At 41.4% G+C, this 7,720-nt stretch overlaps 1 pseudogene; it reads left to right on the plus strand.

The window, feature by feature from the left end:
- Positions 1-7,402: 7,402 nt before the first annotated feature.
- LOC126238651 (5S ribosomal RNA) lies at positions 7,403-7,520 on the plus strand (annotated as a pseudogene).
- The last annotated feature ends 200 nt before the right edge of the window (positions 7,521-7,720 follow it).

A 7,720-nucleotide genomic window follows, 5' to 3' on the forward strand; every position in this document is an offset into this window, starting at 1 on the left:
CTTTTCGCGGATGATGCTGTAGTATACAGAGAAGTTGCAGCATTAGAAAATTGCAGCGAAATGCAAGAAGATCTGGAGCGGATAGGCACTTGGTGCAGGGAGTGGCAACTGACCCTTAACATAGACAAATGTAATGTATTGCGAATACATAGAAAGAAGGATCCTTTATTGTATGATTATATGATAGCAGAACAAACACTGGTAGCAGTTACTTCTGTAAAATATCTGGAAGTATGCGTGCGGAACGATTTGAAGTGGAATGATCATATAAAATTAAATGTTGGTAAGGTGGGTGCCAGGTTGAGATTCATTGGGAGAGTCCTTAGAAAATGTAGTCCATCAACAAAGGAGGTGGCTTACAAAACACTCGTTCGACCTATACTTGAGTATTGCTCATCAGTGTGGGATCCGTAACAGGTCGGATTGACAGAGGAGATAGAGAAGATCCAAAGAAGAGCGGCGCGTTTCGTCACAGGGTTATTTTGTAAGCGTAATAGCGTTACGGAAATGTTTAGCAAACTCAAGTGGCAGACTCTGCAAGAGAGGCGCTCTGCATCGCGGAGTAGCTTGCTGTCCAGGTTTCGAGAGGGTGCGTTTCTGGATGAGGTATCGAATATATTGCTTCCCCCTACTTATACCTCCCGAGGACATCACGAATGTAAAATAAGAGAGATTCGAGCGCGCACGGATGTTTTCCGGCAGTCGTTCTTCCCGCGCACCATACGCGACTGGAACAGGAAAGGGAGGTATTGACAGTGGCACCTAAAGTGCCCTCCGCCACACACCGTTGGGTGGCTTGCGGAGTATAAATGTAGATGTATATGTAGATGTCATAGAGAAATGCATCTCTCAGTACACTGGCAGCAGACAGTCGCTAACTCTTCGACACAGCTGAAACACAGAAACGGAACATTATGTACACAGCAAAGAGATAGACATCATTTGGTATATTTTTATTAGAAATGAACCTGCATTCTTTTATAATGAGGTGATCAACACAATAATCGATTTTGTTGAACAGATCTGACTCCGCAGTCACTGAATAAGCATAGGCAAATCATGCATCCAAAGGAACTGCTCGAAGCTAATATCAGCCAAAGGTAAAGCACATGAAATGCAAGAACCTCACGGACGTAAGGTTTATTTTCTTTCCACCAAACTGACTCACAAGGAGAGAACAGAAACAGTCATCAAAGACGTTCAATGTGATTCAACTATTTCTATCTATGGGTTTTATGTAGCCAGTAGCATCTTCAAATACCACAGACAAATTGTCATATTCTCTCGCTCGCTACGTGCAGTCTGTGAGTCTACAGAAAAATAATCGTGATATTTTTGTAGGAAATTTTATGCAGTTAAATTTTGTACTGGAAAACGTTTTCACTGGAGGCCACGGTTTACTAGTTATTCAAGAAGAAGACGTCTGACGGTCAGTTTAGTACGTTTTTCCTGAATAATTCAAAACCTATCGTCCCCAGCGAAAACGTATCCCAGTACAGTGAGCGAGGGTTCCAGATACATAAAACCCATAGTGGGTAGAAGCAGCTGAATCCACTGTATAAGTTTCAGCATGCAGAATGTGATGGAGATTCATTGTTCGTTTCTGAGACGGACTGAGTCAGAAGGTTTGATCCTTCATGGATTCATGAGGAAAGGCCCACCTCTTAGCCGATACAGGCCTAGGACTTAAACATGGGATTGTGGGCTTTTTCTGATAATATAAATAAATTCTGTACTTACTTACCGATTATAAATATCAGGTTGTTGGGCTTTAGTGATAATACAAATTAATTATGTAGCCGAAGGAGACAAACACAGCTGGCTATTAAGAAGTCCCAGAACCTGGACCAAAGTGGTCGTTACTCGTTTCATGTCGCAGCCATCAAAACTCAGGCCTTACATATGCTGTCATTGTTCAGCACATTGAGCCAGCTGCTCCTTCACTCACTCCTCGCCCGCCTCTGGCCTATCAACTCCCACCTCCAGGCCACCTTTTCTTTTAACTGCCCATCTGATGCAGCCTTCCACGGTCGCACACTCATGTCTACAGTCCTTGGCCGATATCGTGTAAGGCCCCCATTTACAGGCAGACCAGTTGGTTGACTCGGCCGACCAGGGGGTCTGCCCAATCCGTTCGTCTGTGTGTGGGCGATGGGATTGCGGTTGGGTCCATGGTCTGGGTTCATCGGTTTCATCGGTGCATCTCTACTTGCTATCCCTAACCGCTACCTGCCAGCATACAATCCGTCAATTCAGGCAGAAGGGGTCCACCAAGCACTCGCTGATGTCCACACACAGTCAGACACATCAGCGAGCATGTTGGTGCACCAGTCGTCCTGTGAATAGGTGCCTTAGGGGTATGCTTCGCCTTATGATCTCCTGTGACGCCAGTGATCAAACACATGCATTACCTCATCAAACGTATCAGGACATCCCTGTGTAATGTGGAACCAAACATTTGATGTAACGAGAAGTAGATCTGTCAGTATGAGAGGAGCTGGGGAGTATTGTGTTGCCAGTAGAGAAGCAGTGACAGCAAAATGGGTTGGTCTGGAGAGTTCAGTGACTTCGAACTTGGGCTAGTCGTTGGAAGTCACATGAGCAAAAAATTCATCAGGGACGTTTCAACCCTTGTAAAACTGCGCAGTCGACTGTTGGAGATGTGGTTGTGAGGTGGAAACGTGAGGGAAGAACCAAAGATAAACCAAGGCCAGACAGATCTCGACAGCGACTGTCAAGCATTGGGAAGGGTGTTTGTAAAAAATTGGATGAAATTAGCCGAGGGAACCCCTCGTGAGTTCCAAAGTGCCAACAGCAATCCAGGTGGCATAATTACTGTGCGTAGGAAGTTGAAAATAATGAGCATGAAGGTCGGGTAGCTCCTCAAAAGGCAAGAATTTCTATAGTAAGTGCTAAAAGGCTTTTGAGATGAGGCAAAAAGCGAAGCCACTGGACCGTGGATGACTGAATACCAGTAGTTTGGATTGATGAATCACACTATATCCTGTGGAAATCCCATGGAAGTGTTTGAGTTTGCTTATTGCCAGGAAACGTTACTCCTTCATCTGTAAGTGGTGTTACAGTACTGTGGAGTTTTTCATGATCAACACGTGGGCCCTTTATTGCGCTTTAGGAAACTTTTTAATGTGTAGGGATATGAACACATTTTACAACATTCCCTACTATATACAGTAGAGGGCTGGTATCTGATTGTATCACAACGATAGTGCACACTGTCATTAAGCAGCATCTGTGAAGCAATGGGTTTTGGACAATAACGATTCTGAAATGGGATGGCGTGCCCAGATTCCTGATCTGAACCAAATGGAACACCTTTGGGGTAAGTTAGAACGTCGATTTCACTCCAGACCCCAGCATCATTCAGTATTACCAGCTCTGGTTTCAGCATTTGAGGAAGAATTGGCAACTACTCTTCAGCAGACATTTATGATACCTCATTGAAAGTGTTCCCAACAGAGTACAATCCGTCGTAAAGGCGAAGGGTGGGCATACCCCATACATAAGGCGTCCGGATACATTTGATCAGATAGAATATGGAAGGAGATCTGCACAAAACTGTGAGCTAATTATATTCGTATACTGCAGTCCAAATGCCAGGAGCCTATGACATAGGCAGGTAAAGAAAGCTCGGGAAAGAGATGAAAGGAAAGATGTGTTGTTACAAAAATATGTAATCATTTAATTACCGCACTTGACCTTTCCTGTGCCTCGATTTGTATTTCTCTACCACTAAAAAAGTAATTGTGATATGAAAAAACTTGCAGAAAAGAATTAACATTACGCTTCAAGAAAAGGTAACCTACATTTTGCATGAGCTGCAAACCTGATAGTGTCCTTGAGTTTTGTTCTTATTACTTTGGTAATAGGTGAAGCTGCACTTTTTTTTTCATTTTCATGAAAGAAATATGTACGTTTCTGTACTGCCATAGGAAATTTATTAATTATCTGTGGCTCCATACGATAAGCTGCATTACATAATAAAGAAGAGTGCTTTTGACTGCAGTGTGGCCTTGGCATTATTGATTCATCTTTATCTTTTCCGCTGTACATCAACTGCGACGCCCATCAAATTACTGAAAAGTTTGTTTCAACAGCAAAAACCGTGTGCGTAGCGCCACTGTGTCCTTGGCAAGGTAGTCGATGATCTGATAATCTTGTCGTTCTAGCCAGAAAGTTGTCATTTCTGGCTGGACATTCTTTAAACGGGAGTTATTTTTAATATATCTAGCATCGTTGCGTCTCACTTACCAATAATTATTATGAATTCCCAACGTCTTCTGCAGAATATTTATTTCTTTATTTACTGCTGGTTTTATATAAGGCACGCTAAGTGTTTTTAAATTTAATAACTCAATTAACCTACATATCAGGTTCACTACTTAATAGGTACACATCGAACTTTTCTTCAGTTACTACTATTTTTTGAAGTTATATGATTATATTTGTTACTCATATAATCGTAAGTATTATTGTGACTACTAACAAGGTATTTCTTTTTAATTTGCAATAACTGAATTTAACTGATTAAAAGTCTAAAAGAAAGAATTACTGCACACCTGTTTTAGGTTAACAAATTCTTAGAATTATCGAATATTTGGTAAAAATACATACGAGGTCATTTTGTGGGCTATATGATAGTGAACCATTGGTCACAGTTTTCTGCGTTATCTGTACTGTCTACTATAGCTCATATGCATTTTACAATCTCACAAAGCCCTTTTGTGTCGTGGTGAGTGTCAGATACCTGGGATAGTAAGACCTTCATCCTTTTCACAATATGAGGTTGATGCAAACAAGCGGGAAGGCTGACATAACCTTCTGCATCACCGAAGTTCCGTCCCACAGGCTGTGGTAGATTTCTCGAAAGTCAGATTCCAGACGAATTGATGAACGTTGCTGGCGTCTCTAAAACGATCTTGCCAAACGTGTAAAACTGTCGTCAAAATGATTCATCCACCCGATGACATAAAACTATACATTTTAGATGTAGTATTTAAGAAATTTTTCCCAAATATTTCAAAAACTGTTCGATTGTTTATGAAAGGAGTGATCACTAAATTTTTCACTCAGTCACTTACTACACTAAACGCGAAATATATCTTTGTTTCACTGAAAAATGAACTATTTTTTGCAACTGCGTAAAGAAATAGCATACGGATTACACACGAAGCGACCTCTGAGAGTAAGTTACACATGTTGTCGCACCCTTAGTCATTGCGTAATAAGAGTTTGTGCATTGTCCTGCAGATACAGTCGTGCTGTAGAACTCATAACACGGGCGTCACAGTGACAGTGAAATGGTCCGGAAACTTGAAACGTACTCGAAACTTAGTGTACGGGACGGTACGTTTCTTGGAGGGAAACGTCTAAATTTCACATAGCTTCACCGTAAAACTGAGTTATGTAGACCAAGTGCACAAAGTCGCGTACAGTCATAACTGATTAGTGTCAACAATTCTATCCTGGACACGAAGACGTGCATAATAAAGATCGAGAATGGAGGCCAACGAATTTCATTTCAACCACAGATAACAATTTTCCAACTATGAAGACGTTCACTCCGTGGCTCTCGAGTAGCTCCATGAACAAGAAGCAGATTTGTACCGTCGCGGAATTGAACGGCTGTTACAATGTTTCGACTGCTGTTTTCAGAGACCTGGTGACTATGTTAAAAAGTAGTGTCGTGTATTGGTGACACTCTGAAGTGTAGTGCAGCGTTCTATAAAAGTTACTCTGCTCGCCACAATAGTTTTTTTGATTTCCATTCATATGAAAAAATTGTTAATTTCCATATATGATAATAAAATAACATTTTGTGTTAATTACATAAATATATTTATGTAATTCAGTTGTCAGTTGATAATAAAATCTTCAAAGGAATTCCCGACGACATGTCATTTGAGTACTGATGTAGCATGTCTACGGGTCCTAATATTTCAGTGAATCACAACATAATTTTTTTTAATTTAGTACTTTAGTCCTATTTTGACCCAAAATATTTCATTGATCATCAGTATACTCTTCTCGTTCACTACGTCTGTACTCAGAACTGAGAAGAATATTCTACATTATAACTCACTTCTCAGAAACAGGATGACAGTTTTAACATTCTGCACTGATTTAGTGTTGGTGTACAAGTTTTGTCGGTTCATAGCAATTTCACATGGACAGTTGACAATTTCGTAGCAAGACGCTACCAGACAAGCATTGTAGTTAGCTATCAGTATTGTCATCTCGACTTGATAACTGTCAGCATAAATATTTTATGTTATTGCGTAGTGTAGAGTTAAGAGACAAAGTGAGAAACTTGGATTGTCAGTTAATAACAAAAAAGACAAAGATCACGATAACTGACAGAGGTGAGTCACTGTCAGCTACCGATGTTCAGTCAGAATATGAAGGTGTTGATCACATTGTGTACCTGGGCTGAGTGTCTCAGAAACAGGGTGACTCTGCACTAGAAATACGAAGTAGGATTTTTCTGGGCAGAGCTGTTGCGTCGAAGCTGACAGTGATTTGGAAAGAACTGGCACTAAACAGGCATAATAAATTGAGAATGCTGAATTCTCTGGTGTTTCCAGTTTTCCATTATCACGCTGAAACATGAACAATAGCTGAAGGCGACAGCAAAATAATTGATGCTTTTGAGATATGGACATATGGAAGGTTGCTCATGGACAAACGGTCCAATAAATCAATCCTTCAGGAACTCGGGCTGCAGTATTTTTTTTTCCGGCGAATCACATAATTCGACGATTAGAGTATAACTTGGAAAAGATGAACATCCAAGGCAATGCCGAGGGGAAATGACTGCAAGGAAGACCACTGAGATGATGGATAGAGCAGATGAAGGAGAATACTCACCAAATATGGGGCCAGCTTCTTCGAGATGCAGAAGACGGGGACAAATGGAGGCAGACAGTGAAGAGGCTTGTATGATGGGTCACCAATTTTCAACTATGAAAAATGGAGACAGACTGTTAAGAGGCTTGTATGCTGGGTGACGAGTTTGCAACTATGAAAGACAGAGTGTTGATGATGATGATGATATACGAAGTGAAGCGATTTGCTGTAATGATTAAAAAATAAACGTTGTGTTGTTGAAGTTCAATTTTCATTTTAGCTTGTACTCTTCTTTTTCCAGCTACTCATATATTGGTCTGATGAATTTTAGTTGTTTTCTCAATGTACTGGGAGAGGCTAATGATATGATATATCCATGCACCACATGTATTTCAGAGATAATGATGATCATGATGTGCTACATCCATGCACTACATACATAACAGAGGTGTCTTGTACATTCTAGTTACCACGGTTAGCTTTAATAACAGGAAGCGCAGTGGTTTCGAAAATAATAACTCTTGGTAACAGCTGACGGACCAATGGCCTTGCCGCAGTGGTAACACCGGTTCCCGTCGGATCACCGAAGTTAAGCGCTGTCGGGCTGGGCTAGCACTTGGATGGGTGACCATCCGGTCTGCTGAGCGCTGTTGGCCAGCGGGGTGCACTCAGCCCTTGTGAGGCAAACTGAGGAGCTACTTGATTGAGAAGTAGCGGCTCCGGTCTCGAAAACTGACATACGGCCGGGAGAGCGGTATGGCTCTGAGCACTATGGGACATAACTTCTGAGGTCATCAGTCCCATACAACTTAGAACTACTTAAACCTAACAAACCTAAGGACAACACACACATCCA

This window comes from Schistocerca nitens, chromosome 2 (genome assembly GCF_023898315.1).
Source record: "Schistocerca nitens isolate TAMUIC-IGC-003100 chromosome 2, iqSchNite1.1, whole genome shotgun sequence".
Lineage (NCBI taxonomy): Eukaryota > Metazoa > Arthropoda > Insecta > Orthoptera > Acrididae > Schistocerca > Schistocerca nitens.